Source organism: Amborella trichopoda, chromosome 13, assembly GCF_054954075.1.
Source record: "Amborella trichopoda isolate Santa Cruz 75 chromosome 13, AtrichopodaSantaCruz75HAP2 v2.0, whole genome shotgun sequence".
In the NCBI taxonomy this organism is placed as follows: Eukaryota; Viridiplantae; Streptophyta; class Magnoliopsida; order Amborellales; family Amborellaceae; genus Amborella; species Amborella trichopoda.
In genome coordinates this window covers 36,194,753-36,221,359 of record NC_142348.1, presented here as the reverse complement: position 1 = coordinate 36,221,359, position 26,607 = coordinate 36,194,753, and the positions used below count along the sequence as shown (strand labels likewise).

Sequence of the window (26,607 nt, the reverse complement as noted above, 5' to 3'; positions counted from 1 at the left end):
CCGATATTCCCTTTAAATTTTCTTGCATGAAGAAAACTAATGAAAAAAGAAAAAAAGAAAAAAAGAAAAAAAGAAAAAAAGAAAAAAAGAAAAAAAAAGACTTCTAAGTTACTACAGGAAAGACATGATTGACTGGGAGTTCTTCAGTAGCTAAGAGATGGCACGCATTTTGGTACATCCTCCTCCTTTCGATTTGGCTTTCCATCTCTTCACTAAAACCTCCATGAAGATGCTTTTTTCTCTCTTTAAAGTGTCTGGGAAGTTCGCAGAGACAATGTGGGCAGCATCACAGAGAGAGTGAGGGGACTTTCGCAGAGCAGTAGAGAGAGCGACGGGAGAGAGGGGACCTTCCCAGAGCAATAGAGAGGCCGAGCGAGAGAGAACGGAGGTTAGCAGAGCAGACGAGGGTAGCAGGTGAAATATTGGAAGGTTTGAAGCTTTTGAGCCTTCGCGCGCTGGGTTTTGTTTGCACATTTGAACGGTTCGCAGGTGAAATATTGGTTTAATTTGAACGAACGGTCGATGGTAATGTGGTGAGATTACTGTTACTTTTCGCTTATAGGCGTTCGTAAGACTTTTCTATATATATATATATATATATATATATATATATATATATATATATAGGAAAATACTGAGATTAGCCCACTAGCTCATATGAACGTATGTGTTTATATGAGCTTAACGGCCCAAATTGAATCTGGACTAATCTGATGGTCATGACCTCATTTCATATTTGAATTTTATTTATTTTTTTATGAATCCAAATAATTTGAAATTTTAGGCATGTATTCTTTAAAAATAGGAGAATATAATAAAAATATCAAAAAAATAATTTACAACAAATAAATTATCCAAAATACTCCTGAAATATTTCCGGAATATTTTGATCAATTTATTTGTTGTGAATTATTTTTAAAATATGTTAGTTAGGTGCGCCTTGATGCGGAGAATGGACGCCTAAAATTTCAAGTTATTTGAATTTGTAGAAAAAAAATTAAAATTCTAACATGAAATGAGGTCGTGACCGTCAGATCTGCCCAGATTCAATCTGGGCCGTTGAGCTCATATGTTCATATGAGCTAGTGGGCTAATCTTAGTATTTTCCATATATATATATATATATATAGTAATGATCCTATAGGACCCTCCCCCTCCTATCTGTGTAGGATCCCAATGGATCACCATTAAAATTGGCACAGATCTCTAGAAAAGTGATCACATGGGTATGGGACTTGACTTTTCTATAGATCCGTGCCAAATTTAATGGTGATCTTTTGGGGTCCTACACACATGGGTGGGGGAGGGTCCTATAAGATCATTTCTCATATATATATATATGTATATATACACTAATGTATATATAGATTATATATACACTAATGTATATGACCATATATAAACTTATTATCAGTTATATTTTTAGCGTATATTATATGTACATTGTTTTATAGCCATATATATAGGTTGAGCTAAAGCATTTCACCTTTCCCATCAATAGGTTTAGCTAGAGCATTTATAACACGACCTAAATAAGCCTCACTCACTGGTATCTGAACAATTCTTCCTATTGCTTTTACAGAACTGCTCCTCTTGTATCATTAAAACATCACCCATTAAATACAACACCAGCATTATTGGATTCCAAATTTGGAGCAATGCATATTATCCTCTCTTCAAATTCTACTAATTCACCTGCCATTACTTCATCAAGATCCCCTTCACCTTACCAGTATTGAAAATCTTTACTTCTCTATTATATTGCTCAATCCGTTCACAGATAATATTACTAATTTTGTTATCTTGAGTGGTTACCCTTAGTGTCTATTAATTCTTTTTCGGAAGCAAAACAAGATAAAGAAAAAATATAGTAATTATAATAATAGTTATGGTAGTGGAAAACTAATTAGTTATATTTTTCATGGTCACAAGCATGGCAATATTAGCATTGGTGGTGCGTAAATGTAACTCATTGTTCAAATAAGTATTCTGAGTTTCTAAAGCTCCTTGCAAGGCTTGTTGGAAAACTCGTTGTCAAACTTGATTCATCACTCTGTGTTGTTCAAAATGAATGCTTTCATTTTTGTAATTTTCTAATCGTTCTAAATTTTCATAAGCAGCATTAATAAATTTCCTTTTTTCTCGTTCTAATCTCAGAGTATCCATTAACTCGAAACTCATCGGCTTCAATTTCCACTTTATGTAAGTGAGCCTGGGCTTTTGCAAGCTGCTCAATGGTTCTCACTTAGTTGTTCTCAATTGCAAATCATACTCAAGATTCTCTGTTTTGGATTATCTAATAAATCAGTTAATGAAAGTAGCTTTTCTCCATATCAATTCCACAACTTCTATGATCTCTTCCCAAAGCGAACATGAATCTTTCTATTCATTTGGTTCTCACATTCAATTACTTATTGGACACTCCTGTATCTTTTTATTGAGCCCCCTCTCTCTGTCTTCTAAGATATCAAAACTGATAAAAGACTAGGATCCTTGGAGAGCTCTTCCTACCAGGTAACTATCAGGAAAGTCGTTTCTATTATTTGATTATCTTTAAATCCAAAGAATTTTTATCTTGCATAAGTTGTCAATTCAGCATTGGATAAAAAATGTTAAGAGTGCCCTTTTTTTTTACAGTGAATTCTCACAATTATTCTATCGATATGAGTGTTTTATATTGGATAAATTACCAACTCTTTGTTTTAAAACCATCTGTACCAACGCATTGGTAGAAAGAGTACCTTGTTGTGCCTAGACTTCACTTTAGTTTTAACCATGTAAATGGTCCTACAATCGCAAAATGCTATACTTTCTACTTATGAATTTTTTTATTTATTCATAAGTAATTCGTCAAGATCATGCACCTTAACTCTTTTTTATTTATTATTATTTTATAACTTGTAACATAACATCATTTATATTGTTATACAATTATTAATTAATAATTAATAATTATTATTTTACAATTATTATTATAAGTATGAGTAATTATTATTATAAGTATCCGTAATTAGTATTATTTTAAATTATTACTATTTTAATGTGTATATGTATATATTAGTATAATAGAATTTAGCACATTAGTAGAATAAAATTTATGTTCTATAGATAGAAATATCCCGTTATTAGAAGATGTATAGGGTTATTCTAGAATGCGGCACAATAATGGTGAACTTAGAATTTAGTAAAAAATGACCTTTTGCTATATATTATGGTCTTATCTAAATCCCTCCAAAACTCAATTTCAAATTCAAAAAGATTCTTTGGCCTTTTTGAATGATGATTGGACTTTAAAGGTCAATTAAAATTACAAAAATGCCCTTCTGAAAATTTTCAAGTATGCCGTTGTAATATACTTTTTTATATTTGTAAGGGCATTTGATGTAAAAAATTTTGGAGCACCTAATTCGAATTGGGTCTCACACACCTCTCATGCCACTTTTATAATAAAAGAAACAATGGATATCTCAAGGCATAATCTTCCTAGGGTTGTGTTGTAGCAGGTATTCCAACTCCAGCCAATATACCATTAGCTCTAAATTTGTTAGTGGAGGTTGCCGGAGATTATGGTGTCATGGATCTATCTATCTCAATTGGATTGGCTTCAGAAGACGAGAAAGAATGTCTTTGATGTGTTAAGGTCTTATTTTGCAACTTCGTTTATTCGCTGTGCTATTCATGTTTATTAGAGTTTTGCAGACGTGGTGTTATTACTTGGGCTGTGTTTGTTTTGATTAACTCTTAGTTACTTTCTCAATTCATTTGGGTCTCTTAAAGAGGCTAGTTTTTTATATATCCTTCATCTTTGCAGGTCTGCATTCTTCTGTTTTGAAAACACATATGGTTATTTGTGCTAGTTTCATTATTCGAATGGTATTTAATTTGCAATCATGTCTTCTTCTTTTATCAAATTCACAATGAATGTTATTTTACTGTATGGGGATCTTCCAGAGGATAGTATTTATGATTGGGTTGCATTTAATGTGCAAGTGCACGTTTGGATGACTTGTCATGCGTTTATGGCCACAATTATGTACGTATGAGAGCGCTAAACTGAACCAAACTGGACCCAAAGGCTGTTAAGTGTGTTTTCATAGGGTACCCAAATCAGGGTAAAGGCTATAGATTCTACAACTTGCCTAATGAGACAGTCATTCAGAGTCTAGAATCACATTTTCTTGAAGATGAATTCATGGTAGGGAAGGTTATCCATAAGAAGGTTGATTTCTATGAGATCAGGGATCAGGAACTTCCAACCTAGCCTCTAACCAGCTTAGTCGTAGTACTAAAATCAGAAGGCCACCAGAGTTCTTTGCCTATTTAGGAGAAGTCTATGAAAGAGTCAGTGAAGTGGAAAGTGATGTGCCCGCTACTTGTGAGGAAGCCATGAGGTATCCAAAACACAAGCAATGGCTGGAAGCCATGGAGGATGAAATGAAAACAATTAATGAAAATAAAGTATGGGAACTAGTCTGTCTTCCTCCGAATCGCAAGGCGATCAGATCGAAATGGGTACTCAAGAAGAAATAAAAGTCTGAGGGACAAATTCAAAAATATAAGGCTAGACTAGTAGCCAGAGGGTGCACCCAGATGGAAGGCATAAACTACCAAGACACCACCTGTTGCAAAACTAGTCCATTAGGATAATCCTCTCCATTACAACCCACTTAGATCTTGACCTCCATCATATGGATGTCAAAATGACATTCCTAAATGGAGAATTAGAACAAGAGGTTTACTTGAGACAACCTAATGGATTTGAAATTAAATGGAAAGAGAATATGGTGTACAGGCTCTTTAAATCCCTCTATGGCTTGAAACAAGTATCGAGGCGGTGGTTTATGATGTTGCATGCAGTACTGGCCAAGCACGATTTAAGCTCAATGAGGATGATTACTGTGTGTATTTTAAGGTCAGTGGGAGCGATATAGTGTTTTTATCATTGCATGTGGATGGCGTTCTAATTGTCAGTAACTCGCTAGGACTAATAAAAAAGACAAAGGTTATATTGTAATTGCTAGTAACTCGCTAGGATCAATCAAAGAGACAACAAAAGTTATATTGTTAGAAAATTTCGAAATGAAGGATATGGGAGAGGCCTCATACGTACTAGGAATCAAAATCATCAGGAATAGATCAACTAGATTGCTTCATTTGTCACATGCAACCTATTTCACGAAAGTATTGGAGATATTTCACATAATTGATTGCAACATATTAGCATACCTTTTGATAAGAGCATAAAACTCAGCTTGAAGATGTGTCCCAAAGATGATGAAGAAAGAGCATACATAGAGAGACTGCCCTACAGGAGTATTGTGGGATCTTTGATGTATCTTACCAAAAGGACCAGGCCAGACTTATTGAGTGTTGTCGTATGATTGGTGGGAGAAGGATAAGAAGGGACACCTTATGACAAGTAATAAGTGGTTGTCCCCATTGAAAGTGACTTCTCATATTACTTAAAGTGAGAAGCAATTTTTGTTTTAAGAGAGAGAATACGAGGGGGGGCATGCTCCATGTTTGTCTATTTCAAATTAGATGGTTGTGATGCCATGATTTCAATTTCAATGGTGATAAATGGCTTAAAAGTGTAATTTGGGTTTGAAGGGCACTTAAGTAATTTTAGAAAATTTGGTGGTTGGACTTCTCATATTACTTGAAGTTACAAGCAAGTTTTGATTTAAGAGAGATAATAAGAGGGGGGGCATGCCCCATGTTTGCCTATTTCAAACTAGATGGTTATGATGCCATGATTTCAAATTCAATGGTCATAAATGACTTAAAAGTGTTATTAGGGTTTGAAGGGAACTTAAGCAATTTTAGAAAATTTGGAGGTGTTTTAATGGCATATGTTGAATCACACAGTCACTATTCAATGATAGCTATCGACGGTGATTGATTGGGATAGGACTTTAGTCTTTCTCAACCCTTGGATCACTTGATGGATTTGAAATTAACAGGACAGAGAATATGGTGTATAGGCTATTTAAATCCCTCTATGGCTTGAAACAAGATCGAAAAGGTGGTTTATGAAGTTCCATGAAGTACTGACCTAGCATGATTTAAGCCCAATGAGGATGATTTATGTTAAGTTCAGCGGGAGTGATATAGTGTTTTTATCATTGAATGTGGATGACGTTCTAATTGTTAGTAACTCGCTAGGACTAATCAAAGAGACAAAGGTTATATTGTAATTGCCAGTAACTCGCTAGAATTAATCAAAGAGACAATAAAGGTTATATTGTTAGAAAATTTTGATATGAGAAGGGCCTCATACGTACTAGGAATCAAAATCATCAGGAATAGATCAACTAGATTGCTTCATTTGCCATAAGCAACCTATTTTCAAATTAGATGGTTGTGATGCCATGATTTCAAATTCAATGATGATAAATGGCTTAAAAGTGTAATTAGGGTTTGAAGGACGCTTAAGTAATTTTAGAAAATTTGGAGGTGTTTAAAGGGTACAAGGTGAATCACATCATCCTTCATTCAATGATAACCATCGATGGTGATTGATTGGGATAAGACTTTAGCCTTTCTCAACCCTTGGATCACTTAATGGATTTGAAATTAAAAGGAAAGAGAATATGGTATATAAGCTCTTTAAATCTCTCTATGGCTTGAAACATGCATCGAGAAGGTGGTTTATGAAGTTCCATGAAGTACTGACCATGCACGATTTAAGCTCAATGAGGATGATTACTGTGTGTATGTTAAGTTCAGTTGGAGCAATATAGTGTTTTTATCATTACATGCGGATGACATTCTAATTGTCAGTAACTCGCTAGGACTAATCAAAGAGACAAAAGTTATATTGTAATTGCCAGTAACTCACTAGGATTAATCAAAGAGGCAACAAAGGTTATATTGTTAGAACATTTCGATATGAAGGATATGGAAGAGGCCTCAAACGTACTAGGAATCAAAATCACCTAGAATAGATCAATTATATTGCTTCATTTGTCATAACCAACCTATTTCAAATTAGATGGTTGTGATGTCATGATTTCAATTTCCATAGTGATAATTGGCTTAAAAGTGTAATTAGGGTTTGAACGGCACTTAAGTAATTTTGGAAAATGTGGAGGTGTTTTAAGGGCATTCAGTGAATCACATTATCACCATTGAATGATAGCTATTGATGGTGATTGATTGGGATAGGACTTTAGCCTTTCTCAACCCTTGGATCACTTAATGGATTTGAAATTAAAAGGTAAGAGAATATGGTGTGTAGGCTCTTTAAAACCCTATATGGCTTGAAACAAGCATCGAGAAGGTGTTTTATGGAGTTCCATGAAGTGTTGACCGAGCACGATTTAAGCCCAATGAGGATGATTACTGTGTGTATGTTAAGTTTAGTGCGAGCGAAATAGTGTTTTTATCATTGAATGTCGATGCTGTTCTAATTGTTAGTAACTCGCTAGAACTAATCAAAGAGACAAAGGTTATATTGCAATTGGCAGTAACTTGCTAGAGTTAATCAAAGAGACAACAAAGGCTATATTGTTAGAAAATTTCGATATGAAGGCTATGGGAGGGGCCTCATACGTACTAGGAATCAAAATCATCAGGAATAGATCAAGTATATTGCCTCATTTGTCATAAGCAACCTATTTCAAATTAGATGGTGGTGATGCCATGATTTCAAATTCATTGATGATAAATGGCTTAAAAGTGTAATTAGGGTTTGTAGGTTACTTAAGTAATTTTAGAAAGTTTGGAGGTGTTTTAAGGGCATAAGGTGAATCACATCATCACTCATTCAATGATAACTATCGATGGTTATTGATTGGGATAAGACTTTATCCTTCTCAACCCTTGGATCACTTAATGGATTTGAAATTAAAAGGAAAGAGAATATGGTGTATAGGCTCTTTAAATCCCTCTATGACTTGAAACATGCATCGAGAAGGTGGTTTATGAAGTTCCATGAAGTACTGACCATGCACGATTTAAGCCCAATTAGGATGATTACTGTGTGTATGTTAAATTCAGTGGGAGCGATATAGTGCTTTTATCATTGCATGTGGATGACGTTCTAATTGCCAGTAACTCACTAGGACTAATCAAAGAGACAAAGGTTATATTGTAAATGCTAGTAACGCGCTAGGATTAATCAAAGAGACTACAAAGGTTATATTGTTAGAAAACTTTGATAGGAAGGATATGGAAGAGGCGTCATACGTACTAGGAATCAAAATCATTAGGAATAGATCAACTGTATTGCTTCATGTGTCATAAGCAACCTATTTCAAATTATATGGTTGTGATGCCATGATTTCAAATTCAAAGGTGATAAGTGGCTTTAAAGTGTAATTAGGGTTTGAACGGCACTTAAGTAATTTTAGAAAATTTTGAGGTGTTTTAAGGGCATATGGTCAATCACATTATCCCCATTTAGTGGTAGCTATCGATGGTGATTGATTGGGATAAGACTTTAGCCTTTCTCAACCCTTGGATCACTTAATGGATTTGAAATTAAAAGGAAAGAGAATGTGGTGTATGGGCTCTTTAAATCCTTCTATGGCTTGAAACAAGCATCGTAAAGGTAGTTTATTAACTTCCTTGAAATACTGACCAAGCATGATTTAAGCTCAATGAGGATGATTACTGTGTGTATTTTAAGTTCAGTGGGAACGATATAGTGTTTTTATCATTGAATGTGTATGACGTTCTAATTGTCAGTAACTCGCTAGGACTAATCAAAGAGACAAAGGTTATATTGTAATTGCCAGTAACTCGCTAGGATTAATCAAAGAGACAGTAAAGGTTATATTGTTAGAAAATTTCGATATGAAGGATATGGGAGAGGCCTCATACGTACTAGGAATCAAAATCATCAAGAATAGATCAACTAGATTGCTTCATTTGTCATAAGCAACCTATTTTCAAATTAGATGGTTGTGATGCCATGATTTCAAATTCAATGATGATAAATGGCTTAAAAGTGTAATTAGGGTTTGAAGGGCACTTAAGTAATTTTAGAAAATTTGAAGGTGTTTTAAGGGTACAAGGTGAATCACATCATCATTCATTCAATGATAACCATCGATGGTGATTGATTGGGATAGGACTTTAGCCTTTCTCAACCCTTGGATCACTTAATGGATTTAAAATTAAAAGGAAAAAGAATATGGTTTATAAGCTCTTTAAATCTCTCTAGGGCTTGAAACATGGATCGAGAAGGTGGTTTATGAAGTTCCATGAAGTACTGACCATGCACGATTTAAGCTCAATGAGGATGATTACTGTGTGCAAGTTAAGTTCAGTTGGAGCGATATAGTGTTTTTATCATTACATGCGGATGATATTCTAATTGTCAGTAACTCGCTACGACTAATCAAAGTGACAAAGGTTATATTGTAATTGCCAGTAACTCACTAGGATTAATCAAAGAGGCAACAAAGGTTATATTGTTAGAATATTTCGATATGAAGGATATGGATGAGGCCTCAAACGTACTAGGAATCAAAATCATCAGGAATAGATCAACTAGATTGCTTCATTTGTCATAAGCAACCTATTTCAAATTAGATGGTTGTGATGCCATGATTTCAAATTCAATGGTGATAAATGGCTCAAAAGTGTAATTTGGGTTTGAAAGGCACTTAAGTAATTTTAGAAAATTTGGACGTTTTTTAAGGGCATATGGTGAATCACATTATCACCAATCAATGATATCTATCGATGGTGATTGATTGGGATAGGCCTTTAGCCTTTCTCAGTCCTTCGATCACTTAATGGATTTGAAATTAAAAGGAAAGAGTATGTGGTGTATAGGCTCTTTAAATCCCTCTATGATTTGAAATAAGCATCGAGAAGGTGGTTTATGAACTTCCATGAAGTACTAACCAAGCACGATTTAAGCCCAATGAGGATGATTACTGTGTGTATGTTAAGTTGAGTGGGAGCAATATATTGTTTTTCTCATAGCATGTGGATGACGTTCTAATTGTCAGTAACTCGCTGGGACTAATCAAAGAGACAAAGGTTATACTGTAATTGCCAGTAGCTCGCTAGGATTAATCAAAGATAGAACAAAAGTTATATTGTTAGAAAATTTCGATATGAAGGATATGGGAGAGGCCTCATACGTACTAGGAATCAAAATCATCAGGAATAGATCAACTAGATTGCTTCATTTGTCCTAAGCAACCTATTTTCAAATTAGATGGTTGTGATGCCATGATTTCAAATTCAATGGTGATAATGGCTTAAAAGTGTAATTAGGTTTGAACGGCACTCAAGTAATTTAAGAAAATTTGGAGATGTTTTGAGGGCATATGGTGAATCACATTATCACCATTCAATGATAGCTATTGATTGTGATTGATTGGGATAGGACTGAAGCCTTTCTCAACCCATGGATCACGTAATGGATTTGAAATTAAAAGGTAAGAGAATATGGTGTATGGGCTCTTTAAATCCCTCTATGGCTTGAAACATGTATCGAGAAGGTGGTTTATGAAGTTTCGTGAAGTACTAACCAAGCATGATTTAAGCCTAATGAGGATGATTACTGTGTGTATGTTAAGTTCAGTGGGAGCGATATAGTGTTTTTATCATTCCATGTGGATTACATTCTAATTGTCAGTAACTCGCTAGGACTAATCAAAGAGACGAAGGTTATATTGTAATTCCTAGTAACTCGCTAGGATTATTTAAAGAGACAACAAAGGTTATATTGTCAGAAAATTTCGATATGATGTGGGAGAGGCCTCATACGTACTAGGAATCAAAATCATCAGGATTAGATCAACTAGATTGCTTCATTTCTCATAAGCAATCTATTTCAAGAAAGTGTTGGAGATATTTCACATAATTGATTGCAAACCTATTAGCATACCTATTTATAAGAGAATAAAACTATGCTTGAAGATGAGTTCCAAAGATGATGAAGAAAGAGCGTACATAGAGAGACTGCCCTACTGGGGTATTGTGGGATCTTTGATGTATCTTGCCCATGGGATCAGGCCAGACTTATTGAGTGTTGCCTTATGATTGGTGGGAGAAAGATAATGAGGGACACCTTATGACAACTAATAAGTGGTTGTCCCCCTTGAAAGTGACTTCTCATAGTACTTGAAGTGAGATGCAAGTTTTATTTTAAGTGAGAGAATAAGAGGGGGGGCATGCCCCGTGTTTGTCTATTTCAAATTAGATGGTTGTGATGCCATGATTTCAAATTCAATGGTGATAAATGGCTTAAAAGTGTAATTTGGGTTTGAAGGGCACTTAAGTAATTTTAAATTTTGGAGGTGTTTTATAGGCATATGGTGAATCACATCATCACCATTCAATGATCGCTATCAATGGTGATTGATTGGGATAGGACTTTAGCCTTTCTCAACCCTTGGATCACTTAATGGATTTCATAGATCTAATCTAAGATAAAGCCCACACTTGAACCTTCTATAAAAGGGTTTTCTACCCTACCTCATTCAATTCTTCTTCATCTCCCACTTCATCTTCATTTATGAGATAACCTTTGAGAGCCACGTCCCACATTCCCTTCTCTCCTTCTTGTCTCTTGAATTTTTATCCCTTTTAATGGGAGATGAGGTATAGTTTTGATCCCATTTTGGAGGCATAGCTTGGAGCCTCATCACGCACCTACTCTACACAACTGCCTTCTCATTTGGGCAAGAGTATGCTTCTGTAAATGGTCCTAACAGTAAGCACACTGACCTTATCTTTTCTCCTTTGAAGTTCATTGATCTTAGCATTTAAAGGCTCTCTATGATATGCATCCATGGTGTAGTTTTGAGCATGTTATTTCCAAACATTTGTGACATATGTTGTTATAACTGTAAATGCAAGCATTTACGTGCATAACAGTGAGCTCAAGATGTGCTTTGTACATTAGTTCGTGCCCCTTTGGTCCTATTTGTTGTATGGACACCTAGAGCATACCCTAGTTCCCAAACTACACCGTTTGAGCCAGTTTTGGCCGTATCTCTCCCACCTAATGCTCTTACGATTTTGTTTCCCACATGAGGTTCTATTTGGCCCATATTTATTAGTATAGCTTCATATGATTAGATCTACGCCATCCTTTTTTCACTATCGATAGGAATGGTAACAAGGTTTGTATTAAATCCATTGCACTAATCCACAATACTTTGTGATTAAAGTCATATCGAGCCTGATTAAAGTCATATCAGGCTCGTACACATTTGGTTCACTTTATCTGTGTTATTTTGGCTCAGTGTGTTGTAAGTTGAATGTGTTGTAATTGAGCAAAGCTCGTCATTGTAAAGTTGTGATTGAAAGTTATTTGCTAGAAGTGAATTGCACTTATGATTTTCTTATTTTGTAGTAATTGTGGGGATTTCCCCATGGTTCTGTGAGCCATTTTGGCAAATTATGGAGTTACTGTTGAATTTTTTTAAATTTGTACACCTTAAGTGGAGTCTTTGATACTACATTTTGATGAAATGGATACCACAGAAAAATACATTTGGCAGCTTTAGCATAAAGCTTGTCCCTATTTGGACCGAGGATATGGAACAAACATATGCAACCAAACACCTTGGGATGTATGGGGAACACGGGTGAGTTGGGATAGACAATTTTAGCGAAAAGACAATCCCTCGAGAACTCAAGAAGGTATGCAATTTATTAAAAAGGCAGCAGCGAGAAGTGCTTCAAACTAGAAATTTTTTGGAAATTTCATTCTTCCTAGTACAAGAGCTCGGGTGACTTCCAACAAGTGTCTGTTTTTACTCTTAGCTATACCATTTTGTTGTGGTGTGTATGGACACATTGTTTGGAACTCAATCCCTTGATCAAGAAGATAATATCTGAGTTTGTTTGACACATATTCATCCCCATTGTCAGACCACAAGACTTCAATTTGTGCATCATATTTAGTTTTAACCATTTTGTGATAGACTTGGAATAGATAAGTAACTTCATCTTTGTGTTAGATTAGATAGACAGTTGCCAATTCATTTGCGACCTCACAGATCCATTCTTTTTTCTATTCAAAGATCAGCCCTTTGTCTCTATGTTTTTTACTGCCCAATGCTTCAATCTATTTAGAAATCGAGAAATATCTACTGGAGCAGGTGCTCTCAGAGAACAATTAGCCGATCCAAGTTAAGTATTGTAATAGAGACACGAACAAGTACAATATGATGACAATGCAGCAGTTGTGAATCTAGAACAAGCATCTATAATTGTAATAAAGAAATGAAATCTAAATAAGATGCCCATACATCAGAGTGTAAAACAGAGAAAGGAATATCACTCTTTTTTATTGATATTGATTGGAAATAAGTTCTAACATATTTTGACAACTCACAAATGTTACATTGCAATTGAACTTGACTCAGAGACTCAAACAATTTTGGAACTAAAGAAGGCAAAGTCAAAGACGATGCATGACCAAGTCGGGTGTGCAACAGATAGACCCTTTCTTTATTAGCAATTGAAGATGTGGATGTTGCAGTCAAGGCACGATTAGGAGTCTCCAAAAAGTACAACCCTCCATTTTCACAACCATACCCAAATGTCTTCTTCCCCATTATTAAGTCTTGAAATACGCTGCGAGAAGGGCAAAAAGTTATACTATGGTTTAGGGTCTTTGTGAGATTACTATCTGACAAGAGGTTACTTGAAAGATTGGAAACATGCAAGGTGCATGGCAAGTTAATAGAAGGAGTAACATATATAGTTCCCTTTCCTTTGATTGGAATAAGAGAACCATTTGCTGTTTTAACTGATTCATGACTAGAATAAGGGAATAAGAGGAGAAACAATAAGTCATATCATTCATATGTCCAGTTGCCCCAGAATCAATTATCCAAGGCGGTTTCAGAGCTATTTACCCTAATTGAAGGGAAAAAACAATACCAAGTGATGGCAAAGTCTTGCCACTGAGAACATTTATCGTAATTGTTTTTTTTTTTTTTCCCTCTCCATTAACTCCCGCTCAAAAGATAAAAAATCTTCCTTTGTACTAGTCTTTCCCTGTATTCCTTTGCGCATGGGTTGATGCTGGCCTAATTCATGCCAAAGACCATGTAGATGAGGATAATAGTCTTCCAATGACAAGTCACCATGTTTAAAATCACTTATTTGTTGTTCTAATTCATAAACCCTTGCAATAGTTTACTTTTGATATTAAGACTTAGAGACTGCCTCCCATAATTACTTGGAGGTATTGCAGTTCATAAAGGATCAACTCATATTAGGCTGCATAGAAAATAGCATCCAATTAATAATAGCCATATCACCTCCCAATCTGCATATTTAACATCCTTCACGTCAGGTTTTTCCACACGACCGTCAATGTATCCCAATTTTCTTCGTTCCACCAAAAAATAGTCTGTGGTGATTTGGGATCCAGAGGGCTTGGTAGTCATACCAAGTGCAGTGTCGTGCGTTCCTTGGTTTCCGCCCAATACCCTATCATCCTTGGCTTGCTGAAATCAAGCTTCTTGCTCCAAATTTATCTCCTATTAGGAATATCTGGGGTAGGACTCCTTGCAATTGGGTCGCTAAAGACTCTCAGGGGCCTTATGGAGGCATTTCGATGCTTTGGAACCCAACTCTCCTTCAGGTTGTTTCCTCTATTCGTAATTTCTCAGTAAATGTACTCTTTTGCAGAGTTATCGATAGTCTTTTTCTTAAAGCCCCCCTTGTCTCTACAGTCACAATTGCCTGACTACTAGACATGATCTCTGGCGTGAACTTCTTTTAGAATCGCTCACGTCTGATATCCCTTGGCTTTTGGGGAGTGACTTTAACTTAGTCAGATGGGTCCATGTGAAGAGCTCCGACAGTTGTATCACAGCCTCCATGAGAGCCTTCTCTAATTTTATTGATAATTATCTCTGTTGGATATTCCGCTCTTAGGGGTTGCTTTTACCTGGTCCAACCATGTTGATTTCCCTATCATGACCAAAATCGATAGATTCCTGGTCTCTAATTCCTGAGAATACAGATTCCTAGGCACTCATTCTTTTGCCCTTCCTAAGATTATTTTTTACCACAAACCTATTATTCTTGATACCAATCCCCTCGCCCCCTGTCAATAGACCCCTTAGATTCGAACTTCTTTGGTCAGAAGAACCAGCCTTTCCTTAGCTCTCTGGGAGTTAGAGGTCTTTTTATTTTGTTTACGTGTGGGCTGGGTTCCATCTCTTTGAAGAACTTCAGCTTTTGAAGGCCTACGTTAAAGAGTGGAGTCGTTTCATCCTTGGCAACTTCAGGGATCACATAATGGCCCATACGACTCCATCTACTCTTTACATACTTTTTCTACCCAAGAGCTTGCAGATAGGGTGGTATGTTAGGCATAATCTATTTCTTCTCCTCAAACAGGAATAGAGCTTTTGGTACAAAAGGTCTCAATATCGGGATCGCAATACGACATGTTTCCATAAAATAGCTAAAGGGGTAACACTATCACCCAACTTACTGTTGGTCAACGCACTCCCTTTGAACTTGATCAGGTGAACAGGCTTATCATCAAACACTTCAAAGACCTCTTCTCCTTGCCCTCGACTCTTAAGCCTTCACTAGGTAACATCACTTTCCTCTAGTTGTCTTCTGAGGATGCCAATTTTCTTTCAAGACCCTTCTATGTGGAGGAGATCTAGATGACCATTTGGATCTTGGGAGGGATAAAGCCCCTTGCCCTGACGGTTTCCTAGTTGCTATATTCCAGGACTTTTCGGAAACCTTGACGCCATATATTCTAGCTTTATTCTCGGAATTTTTCCATAGGAATCATCTAAACTATGCCCTCAACTGCACTTTTATTGCTCTTATCCCCAAGGTTGAAGGGGCTGAAAAACTCAGAGATTTTAGACCTATTAGCCTCCTTAACTCCTCTTACAAAATTCTTCCTAATTAGCATCTCTCTTGCAAAAGGTGTTACACTCAGTCAGCTCCCCTACCCAATCAGCTTTTGTTGCCAACAGGAAAATCCTCGATGGGGCACTTGCTGCCCATGAAGCTATCCCTTTCAAATTTCTTTCTGTGGATGAAGGTTTAATCATCAAACTTAACTGGGAAAAAGATCGTGTAGACTGGAGTACACCGGATGAGATTTAGTTGCGTATGGGGTTTGAAAGCAAGTGGAGATCTTTGATTAAGGCTTTTCCAATCCCCATATTTTTGTTCTTATCAACGGCTCCTATGTGGGCTTCTTTTCGGCCTATAGAGGCCTTATGCAGGGTGACCCCCTTTCCTCATTTCTGTTCACCTTGGGAAAACCTTACGATATCTCTCTCTACCTTATATGACCAAGGTTTCCTTAGGGGCTTCCATACCTCCCCTTCTGGGCCCATTCTCTCTCATCTCCTCTATGCTGAAGACAATCTGATCTTTTCTAACGTCGAGCCCACCCCGTTGGATAAACTTTGGTTGTTCCTTAGATGTTTTGAAGTCGGCACCAGGAAGAAGGCCAACATGTCTAAGACCAAACTGTTAGGGATGAGGGTGAGTGGTACTGAGTCTGCTACCCTCTCTCAGCACCAAGGGGGTGCCACTGAATCTCTTACCTCCTCTTTCTTGGGTTTTCCTCTTTGCATAGGGAAGCCTAGTAAACACTTATGGGACAATATTATCGAAACATTCATATGGAAATTGGCCAACTGGAAGGGTAGATTCCTCTCCCTTGGTGGAAGAATTACACTCATCCAAGCCACATTGGTCAATACACGTATCTTCTAAATATCCCTTTTCCTAATTCCGGCCTCGATTGCTCAACGTCTCGAGAAACTTCCTCTAGAGGGGCACCTATGGGGATCATAAATTCCATCTTGTATCCTGGGATGCCATCTACACTCCAAACAAATTCGGTGGCCTACGATTTAAGGGCCTGAGCACCTATTAGGTAAATGTTGGTCAAAATTTTCTTCTCCCCATGATCTTCTTTGAAAAACCATCATCCAAGTCAAATATGAAATTGAGGAGAATGAGTGGTTACCTTGCTCCCCTCAGTTCTGTGCTTCTGGGGCTTGGAGATCCATCTCCTCCACCAATTCTGCTTTTAGGAATTTATCCAGGTTCAAACTGAGCAACAATCTTAGAATTAGATTATGGAAAGACCTCTAACTGGATGATCAGAGTCTTGACATTCTTTTCCCTTCGCTCTTCCTTCTTGCTGCTAATCAAGATGCCCGCTATGTGGATCGAAGGGGGTCGTCTCTCTCCTAGACCCATTCTTCAGGAAACACCTTCTTGAGTCTAAATGGCTTACTCTCAGTTCTTTTCTCCATCTCCTCACCCCCATTTTCTCTTTCCTATCTAGAGATGATTCACTCATCTGGTCCCTCAATCCCTTGAGTATTTTTATCTGTCTCGTCCTTTTATGATTCTCTCCTTCCCACCTTGAAACCCTCTCCCCCTCTTAATAAAATTTGGCCCTTCCCCATACCACATAAGGTCCAGGCCTTTCTTTAGACTCTCTGTCAAGGCAAAGTCCTAACTCTGGACCAACTTCAAAAGAGAGGAATCTCTCTACCTACCTGATGTATCTTATGCCACCAAAAGGAATAGGATATGCCTCATCTCTTCATCCATTGTCCCTTCATCTCTGCTCTCTGGTCCAATATCCTTCAACTTTACAACCTTTGTTGAGTAACTCCTCAATCCATTCCTGAACTCCTCCTTGCCTTTGTCTCCTCATCTTATCCCTCTAATGGTATTAAACTCTAGCGCATAGCAGTTGCAGGTCTCTTTTGGTCTACCTAGCATGAAAGAAACTCGAGGATCTTTCGCAGGGTTGCTAACCTCCCCAGTCCATTTCTGACTCCCTCATCTTCCTCATCTCCTTCTTGGCTTCTACCATTCTCTCTTTCTCTTATATCCCCATCTCTAACCTTAGAGCTAACTGGCAAAGCTTGCTGCGATCTCTATCCCCTTCACCCACTATAAGAGCCACCTGGTCTCCACCCCATAGGGTATCCTCAAACTTAAAATAGAAGGTGCATCTTTTGGCAACTCCGGTCCCTCTGGATATGAGAGAACAATGGCCAATTCCAATGAATTATTCCTTTCTTTCTTGGGGGCCCTAGGAATTACTGATTCCACTAATGCAGAAGCTCTGGCCTTCCGTGTAGGGCTCAAGAAGATAATCCACTTCAACACACTTTATTCAACAATTCAGGTTGAATGCGACTCCAGTAATGTCGTTACTTGGGCATCCAACCTCTCTCTACCACCCTGGCGACTGACCTCTACTTTTGACACCATCTATCTTATCTACAATGAATTGCTGCATGTGACATTTAAACACATTCTCTTAGGGGCCAGCTGAGCAGGAAATCGCCTCGCCAAGGAGCCCAAAACACATTTCACACCCTTTTATTCTCTCAACAGGTGCGCTAATTTCCCTCTCTCTTCTTTGAAACCCTTCCCCCCCCTCTCCCTCTTCCCTCTTCTTGCCCATTCTCTTTGACTTCTCCCCTCGAGAGGGAAGAAAGACAGAGGAAAAAAAAAGGAAAAAAGGAAAGAAAAAAAAGAGGAGGAAAAAATAAAAGAGAGGAAAAGATGAAAAACTATTAAAAAAATAGACAAAAGAAAACTAGAAATACATTGTTTCTATCTTATATTCCATCAATTCCCCCCTTCCTTCCCTTTTACCCTCTATCTTGATTTCACTTCTCCCCCTACACCTATTCTGTTTTTATTCTCTTCCCCACCCTTTCTGTCTTAGCCCCTATTCTACTGTATGCGTTATCCCTCATCCTCCCCTCCCTCTCCCTCTCTCTCCCTCTCCTCACCTCCCCTTTCTCTTTTGGGCCTGTCTCCAAGATATTGGTTAGGTTGCAGGCAGTGGCTTAAAAACCGAATCGCTGCCCCGGATTGAGCACTCCAAAAACCCATCCGGATCAGTGAATCGACGATCCGGATCGGGAATCGGCCTAATCAATCTGATTAAGCTTTAAAAAAAATCCAAAAAATTATTAAATTTCATTATAAATGTTGTTTTTTAGGAATCCAGTAAAAAATGGGGGTACTGCATTATTAACTTTCATTTTTTTCATCAATTTGTGAATATTGAGATGTTATTTCCCTACATGAACTTATGTTAACCATTAAATTTACATCATATAAAAGAAAAATCATAGAATTATCATTGATAAAGTATATAATCATACAAGGACTACATTAAAGAGTGAATTAAATTGATGAAAAAATGGCCACTAAAATATCGAATTGGCAGAAAACTCTAATCCACCAAAAAACCCCAAATTATTACAACCTAATTCACTATAATATTATATTCTGAAATTGAAATTATTGGTTTATATTTTATAATTATTTTATTATACAAATAATAACAAATCCAAAAAAATAAGAAGATGTGCTACATTTTTTTTGCTTGTAGTATTACCTTTCATTTTTTTTTTATAACAAAAATAAGAAAATGATGCTACCAGGTACCTTTTATTTTTTTATACTTTTTATTTTATTTTGTCACAAGAAATACTTGTTATATTACCTCTTAATATTTATTATACTGCCTTTTGTTTTTTTTGGACAAGAAAATAAAAACATATTGTATGACATTTTTTTTTTTGAAAAACCTTTTATTTTTTATTTTTTTCCTTTTACTTTATCTTCTTCCTTTTACACATTTTTTTTTGAAAAACCTTTTTTACTTTATTTTCTTCCTTGTAGAGGACAAAAAGGAATTCATTTTTTTGAAAAACCTTTTATTTTTTATTTCTTTCCTTTTTCTTTATTTTCTTCCTTGTAGATATTTTCCTCCGTGTAGAGGACAAAACAGGAGTTGGATGGTGCCCAAGGGGCTCGAAGATGAGAAGTCCCAGAAGATTTTGAGAGTCATAACCAACTGCTCCACGTAATAACAGTGTGCTTTTAATTGCCATATAAACATTACAATCATTTTGCGCGCATGTGGGAATTATCCCACATCGGAGATTTAATCTAAGTCTGCATTGTATAAATACTTTCGGCAGGCCATTAATAATCACGTTGGTTGCTTAGCAGGATTGAGACCCATGCGCGCCTGACGTGTGGCAACAAATATGCTCTTGAATTTTAAAAAAATTTCAGACTTTACCCCTAACCTTTGAAATCACTCGTGTCACTATAGCGTCTCGTCGAGTTATCGTTACGAACCGCCCGGTTCTCTCTAGACACGGGTGATTTTGCATATTGTGATGGAATCGGCATGGGGGTGCTGATTCCCGTGTTGAACCGGACGAGTCCGGTTTGACTCAGCGACTTTTCAAACACTGGTTGCAGGTCATTTCCATAGGTCTATCAAGCTCGGCAGCTCAGAACTAGATTCCTGTGCTCAATCTCACCCTTACAGCTTATGGTCGTTGCCTCAGTTGCGATCGGAATAGTACTTCAGAGCTAAGCCTAGGTTGCGGAACCAACGCATGACATTATCAACCTCTCACATAGAGAGGGCCATGCTGCCTTTTCCATCTTGGGCACGACCTTTTCAGGACTTCCCATCATTCTTCACAAAACTGTCATGTTCAAGGATTTGCAGACTCTCTCTTGGTCATTTTGTTATCTTTCTCTTTCTCTCTTTTATGTTCACTTCTCTCACTCCACCCCTTGTACTTATTCACCCCGGATGGCATACTTCACCAGAAGACCTCTTTCCTTCCCATGTCTGTTGTAAATTAGATTTTAGCTCTCTGCTTTATGTTTTGTTTCCTGGATTTTCTGATCCCCTACCTCTCTTGTTCTATGAGCACCCATCTTCTGGGCTGCCTTTTACCACATCTTGTGGTCCTTATACATTTTGACCATTTTATTAATATAAAGTTAATCTTTCTCAAAACAAATTATGAGTACTCCACTCAGCTACACCCGAAATCCAAAGCCACCTTCTTTGTATTACCCAACTGACTCATGACCCATGGTATATAATCAAGGGCTCATGATCTTAGCCTATCACAGTCAAACCAATGAGTGACCCTGAATACCCAGGTATAAGTGGATTTCAGGTGTATCCCCTAGAGGATATACACACACATGGTGCGGGGGTTCCTCTCTTGGCATATGTGCATACTCTTACCAGTGGATTCCAGAAACAACGGCTGCCCATGCATTGCGACTATTTAAGCATATGCTACGAGAAGGCTCTAAAAGTTAGGGATTTAGGCCAATGACCTCTATTGGCCCTAACCCTCCCATACAGAGCTATCTCATCATCGAGCTCATATCACAATCACATAAACGCATAAATCGTATTGCTCTAGCCATCACTCAGTCATGAGACACAAATATAATAGCCGACCCTGACTAAGAGGTAACCCTCAACCCTCTTGGTACTTCCCATGTATATAAATCCTCCTCATGACTCACTCGGGGTTCCATGACTCTTGGTCTGAGTGCACCAAGATCCTTGAGTCATGTCGCTTTTTTACTCCCACTGAAGTTAAGAGCTATCCAAAATCTGAATTTAAGGTATTGAAAGGACATGATTCCTACAAAAAGAGGCTTCATTTAGACTTCAACCAATTTCTCAGCCAAACTTTAGCATCCTTAAAGTTAGATCCGGATCATTATTTAGAAGATGAGGTGTTTCCTCGTGATGAAGATGGGGACTTTGATACTTAGGTTCGTGGAAATGCAATGCATAAATGTACCCCATACTTTCCAAAATTGTTCGAGGTATTTCGGCTATTCCGATGTCCACCATCACTTCAGATTCAGCCTCACTATCGTAGTTCCTTGTGTTTGGCTACCACGGAGGCTTTGATTTGTGCTTAGGACTGGCTCCGACATTACTACCAGGAGGGTATTCCAAATCTTAAGTACTTACTTTATTTATATATTTATCATGCATTTTTTTTATAGTAATTACCAATTGATATGTGTGCAGCCACCAAGAGCTCTTCACCAAGAGATAGAGGGATGATTGCCTCTGGTGTGACTATTTTGGTATAAATCTTTTTCTTTATTGTAATTCTTTAATCTTCGCATACCGTTAACAGCTTCAAAAAAAAAAATCTTTAATCTTTGCATTTTTCAAAATCACTTCAGTGGCTATTATTGTTTAATAATGGGTTTTTTTACACTAATGGTCCTGTTCTTTGGAAACAGAAATGAGATTTTCAGCCTTTTCAGTGCTTTTCTCAACTTGTTCCACGTTAATGGATATTAATTTTTTATTCTCGAGTAGAGTGGCATGACTTCATAGTGTTTTAAGTTTTTGTAGCTCTTTGGTAGACGACAGACGCTTACTATGTCACATACTTACATAAAAAAACTGCATGGTAGCTAACTGGTTCTGATCTTTAAAAAGCTCCTTTTTAAAGAAATAAAGAAGCTAGCTACAATGCTCTTGTGGAAAGAATAAAGTGTTAACAGCAGGTCAAAGAAGTGCTTGAGAGACATGGTTGTGAGATAAGAACTAGTTATGCTATACAGTCTGTATCACCGAGTCAGGTGACTAATTTTCTCTTTGGTGGTGTTAGTGATTTTCTGATACATGGAAAAATTGTCTTTTATCTTGGACCAGAGTTTTAGCAAAAGAAAACTTATCCAATTAGTGGACAGTTAGGTACTAATATTATTCTTTATTGTTTACAACCTTTCTTGGACATCGATTTCTCTACTTTAAGCTTTCAAAATTTCAAGTAATAAGCACAAGAAGGGCAAAAACTTGTTGAGTCCTTCAAAAGTGTAGCTAGTTTATTTAATTTTTGACAGCAAATTATTGGTGCATTCAAATATATTTGCATTCAATATATTTACATTATATATAAAAAACAAAATGTCATTTATGCTCCTTATATCAGCTGGTTACAACAGCAAAGGTAATGACTGAGCACCTTTTTGATATTTGACTTTGTGAGTACTATGCGTTCTGCTGCAACCTGGTGCTTAAATATGGATCGTGCTGTGATGTTCTGTTTTGTTGCATGAAATTCCCGATTCATGAACTACAGTAATCTAATCACAGAGTTCATTACAAGTTGGTCCCATATTTGATGCTTGTGGTGCAAATTGAAGTAAGTACACAATTGAGAAAGCACACAATAGTTTCCATCTTCTACTCATCTCAAAACTCATGGAAAAGGAGACTTCAGGCTTGTCTGACCAAAGGTGTTACCTACAGCAAGTTTCTGTGACCACAGATAGTACAAACCATGATGAGAATGTCTGGGCTGTTTTCTAAATGTCTACCTTGCTTTCTTGATGAGGTACTTCATGTACAAAGGTCATCATGCTGCCTCTCGATATATGAATATAATATATATTCTATTGTTTCATTGAGTAATATCAAGTATACCTATCTTGTATTCTCCTTTTGCATGTCCCTTAGGAAGGGCTTTAGTGGTAGACATATTATTCTGGGTGAGGGAGTTCAAGGATTCAATTCCTTGATGCTTGTCCCAGAGATCCAAACCTTTTAATTTTTTTTATTTTCTGTTTTGGTTATATAGCCAACACGGTATATTTATCAAAAACACTTAAGCAAAGCTATGATGTACTTCTTTATATTCATGATAATACTTTTATAGGTTGTTGTATCCTAGCTGTTGTTGACTTTTTAATAACCTTAATTATAATCGACTTTTCCAGAATGCCATCCTTTTCTGAATTTATGTGATATTCTTTCTAGTATTTTGCTGTTTTTTTACATGCTTTGTGTTTTTTAAGTTCTTTTTGTTACTGCAGGTGCTTATTTGATGAGACATTGGTCGTACTTCTCTATCAATTAATCCATTAGACTCTAATTGAAGGTTAGGTTTTGCCTGGGAATGAGCATTTGTTGCTTTCTTGACTACTACCAGGCAAATGAAGCACTTTTGCTTAAGAAGTTTCTCCTTATCTTGATGTCCTTTAAGACTACGTATCCAAAAAATTAGAGTTATTTACATATGGAACCTATATAAGTACGTAAAATACGGTTTGCTCCTCTTATAGGTGAATATTACAACTAAGGTCGGTTTGACCGACTTTATTTTATAAAACTACCCCTCTGTTCGAAAATCCTCGGATCGAATTTAATTTTTATTTTTTTTAATTTCCATTGGTAGGGCAGAGCCCGGTGAGATTGGGGCACTGCCCATAAGGTCCAAGATTTAAATCCTTGGACCGCTTAAGGTTTTTTTAAGTAATACCAACGGAAAACATATAGTAGTTCCATAGTAATTTGCTCTTTCTACACATGAGGAAAAATCGAAAATGAGAAAAAATCGAAAAAAGTGATACTGTTTAAGTTGGTACTATTTTTCTTTTACTACTCCCAATGTGTGTTTAGTGCATAAATTGTGATTCAAAAGCTGGATGCCTAGTCTTCATGTGCTTTGAGCCATAAACACTAGGCGAAAGCAGCCAAATCCTTCAAATTTATGTACTTTTATGCCATTGATCATTATCATCATCATTGTCACATTATTATCACTGCTACTAGTATTATATTTTATTTACTTATGTGTTGTTGCTAGGATTTTATAAATTTATGTGTTATTTCCTCATTCATATTCCCTTGACATACCTTGCATATCTAGAGTGTGATACATAATGCAACACATGAGGGTTCTTATCATCTAATCTATAGGTTGGTTGGCTATGGAGGGAGAGTGGACCCCATCGATATTAAGATAAACTCGATTATGCCTGTCACTCTCCCTCCATCATTGTCCAACCTCTTGAATGGATAGTTATAACTTTCACTAAGATATGCGGTTGTAACTATTGCCTTCAATGGTTTATGTTTCTTCAATTAAGTCTTAGTACTAGTCAACTAAACCAATATAAATAATTTCAGTTCATTCACCCTGTTATGATGCATATAGTAAGTCTGTTTTCTTAAATTGGAATTTATTGTTGTAGATAAGATGAAAAATCAAGGGAATAATGATGGTGAGGACAATGTACTATTGTGCCTGAAAGAGAAGCACATCTCTGAAATGGTCTCCCAAGGAAAGGTAAACACAAATCTCATCGTTTATAATAACAAAATTCAAATCATATGCATGTTGTTAACAATGTACACACTAAAGTGTCATTTGTTGTTTACAGGAGAGATCAAGGTTTCATATCGACAAGTCCTTTCCAAGTGTCAAGGCATGGCCCCATTAGAGAGGATCAACGTAACATTGTTGAGAGGGTGGGGTTGTTGCCATTGGTACAACTACCAAAGCATCAGCCCAGAACTGTTGATCATCCATTGATTGTCACTATGACAGCAAGGTGGCGTCCCGAAACAAACACCACCCATCTACCGACATGCATCAGAGAGATGATGCCGACATTGTATGACGCATGGCGGATATACCACCTTAACGTCACTGGTGAGCCCGTGTTGACTACAGATTGCCAACCATATGTGACGTACATAAACGAGTGGCTCGAGGATTGCCCAGAGGAGGTTCAACTGCATATACTTAAGTTCAGATGGTTGAAAAGTAGATTCATAGTGCTACCTAAGGATGCAACGCAGGTGGTAATAGAGCAACACATGAGGGCTTATTTGCTCTACCTAGTCGGCCGCACCATCTTTTCCACTACGAAAGACAATGAAGTGCCGCAAGATACCTTACTTTGTTTGAAGATTTCAAACGCGCGAGATTATATGCTTAGGGTCCGCGGCTCTAGCATACCTGTTTCAGTCCCTTCCGAAGTTTGTAACAGTGAAACTTGGTGATACAACATGTTCGCATTTAAGTGGCTCGGTCACCCCTATTTCAGGTTAAAAACTTCCTATTATAATATTTGTGTTTCTTTTTTTTTATGAAATATTTGAGTTCCTCTTTTTTACCACCACATAAATCACTTTTTATATTTAATGATTTTTGTACTGTATGTGTGCAGGCATGAGTATTAGAACATATGAAAACTCTCAAGCCCAATAAAAAAAAAAAAAGACTTGTCCGCGATGGGGCTCTTGGGATGGAAGTATCCGGTCCACAGTGAGAACCAGTTCACAACGAGGCATACTATCGCCGGAAGCTCTATATGCGCGTGCCTAAGACTGTAATTGTAGTCATATATAAACTTTATACATTTATATTTTTGTATGAATCATTTAGTAATTATAGTTGAATCATTTTGTGATGATTGTTGAATCATTTTGGTGATGATAGTTGAATCATTTTGAGAGCATCATTATCTCTGTAGGTTTATTGGGACCCATATGTGAAAGAGAAAGTCCTCGGTCGTGAGCAGCTAGAAGCATAGTCACGACTGAGGTCTTCTTTCTCTTTCACATATGGGTCCTCACGAAGCATAGTATGTGCTTATACAACTTTGCTTCTGGCTCTTCACTACCTTGGTTCTTTCTCTTTAACATATGTGTCCTAATAAACCTACAGAGATAATGACGCTCTCAAAATGATTCAACTATCATCATCAAAGTGATTCAACTATCATCACTAAATGATTCAACTATAATTACTAAATGATTCATATAAAAATACTAAATGATTCATATAAAAATATAAAATGAATAAAAATACAAAATGATTCATATACAAAATGTATGATTACAATTACCCTCTCAGGCATGAGCATATCGAGCTCCTGGCGATGGTATGCTTTGTTGTGAACTAGGTTCTCACTGTGGACCGGATGCTTCCAACTCGCAGCTCTTGGGACCTAGCACGGACAAGTCTTGTTTTTTTTTTTTATCGGGCTTGA

The 26,607-nt window shown here is 37.0% G+C and overlaps 1 long non-coding RNA gene across 1 annotated transcript; it reads left to right on the top strand.

Annotated features, from left to right (window-relative positions):
* Nucleotides 1–449: 449 nt before the first annotated feature.
* Nucleotides 450–26,017, top strand: LOC110008284 (uncharacterized). Its single transcript, XR_016047131.1, has 4 exons — nt 450–533; nt 3,504–3,640; nt 24,802–24,896; nt 24,991–26,017. It is a non-coding gene; the product is annotated as an uncharacterized LOC110008284 (long non-coding RNA).
* Nucleotides 26,018–26,607: the final 590 nt, after the last annotated feature.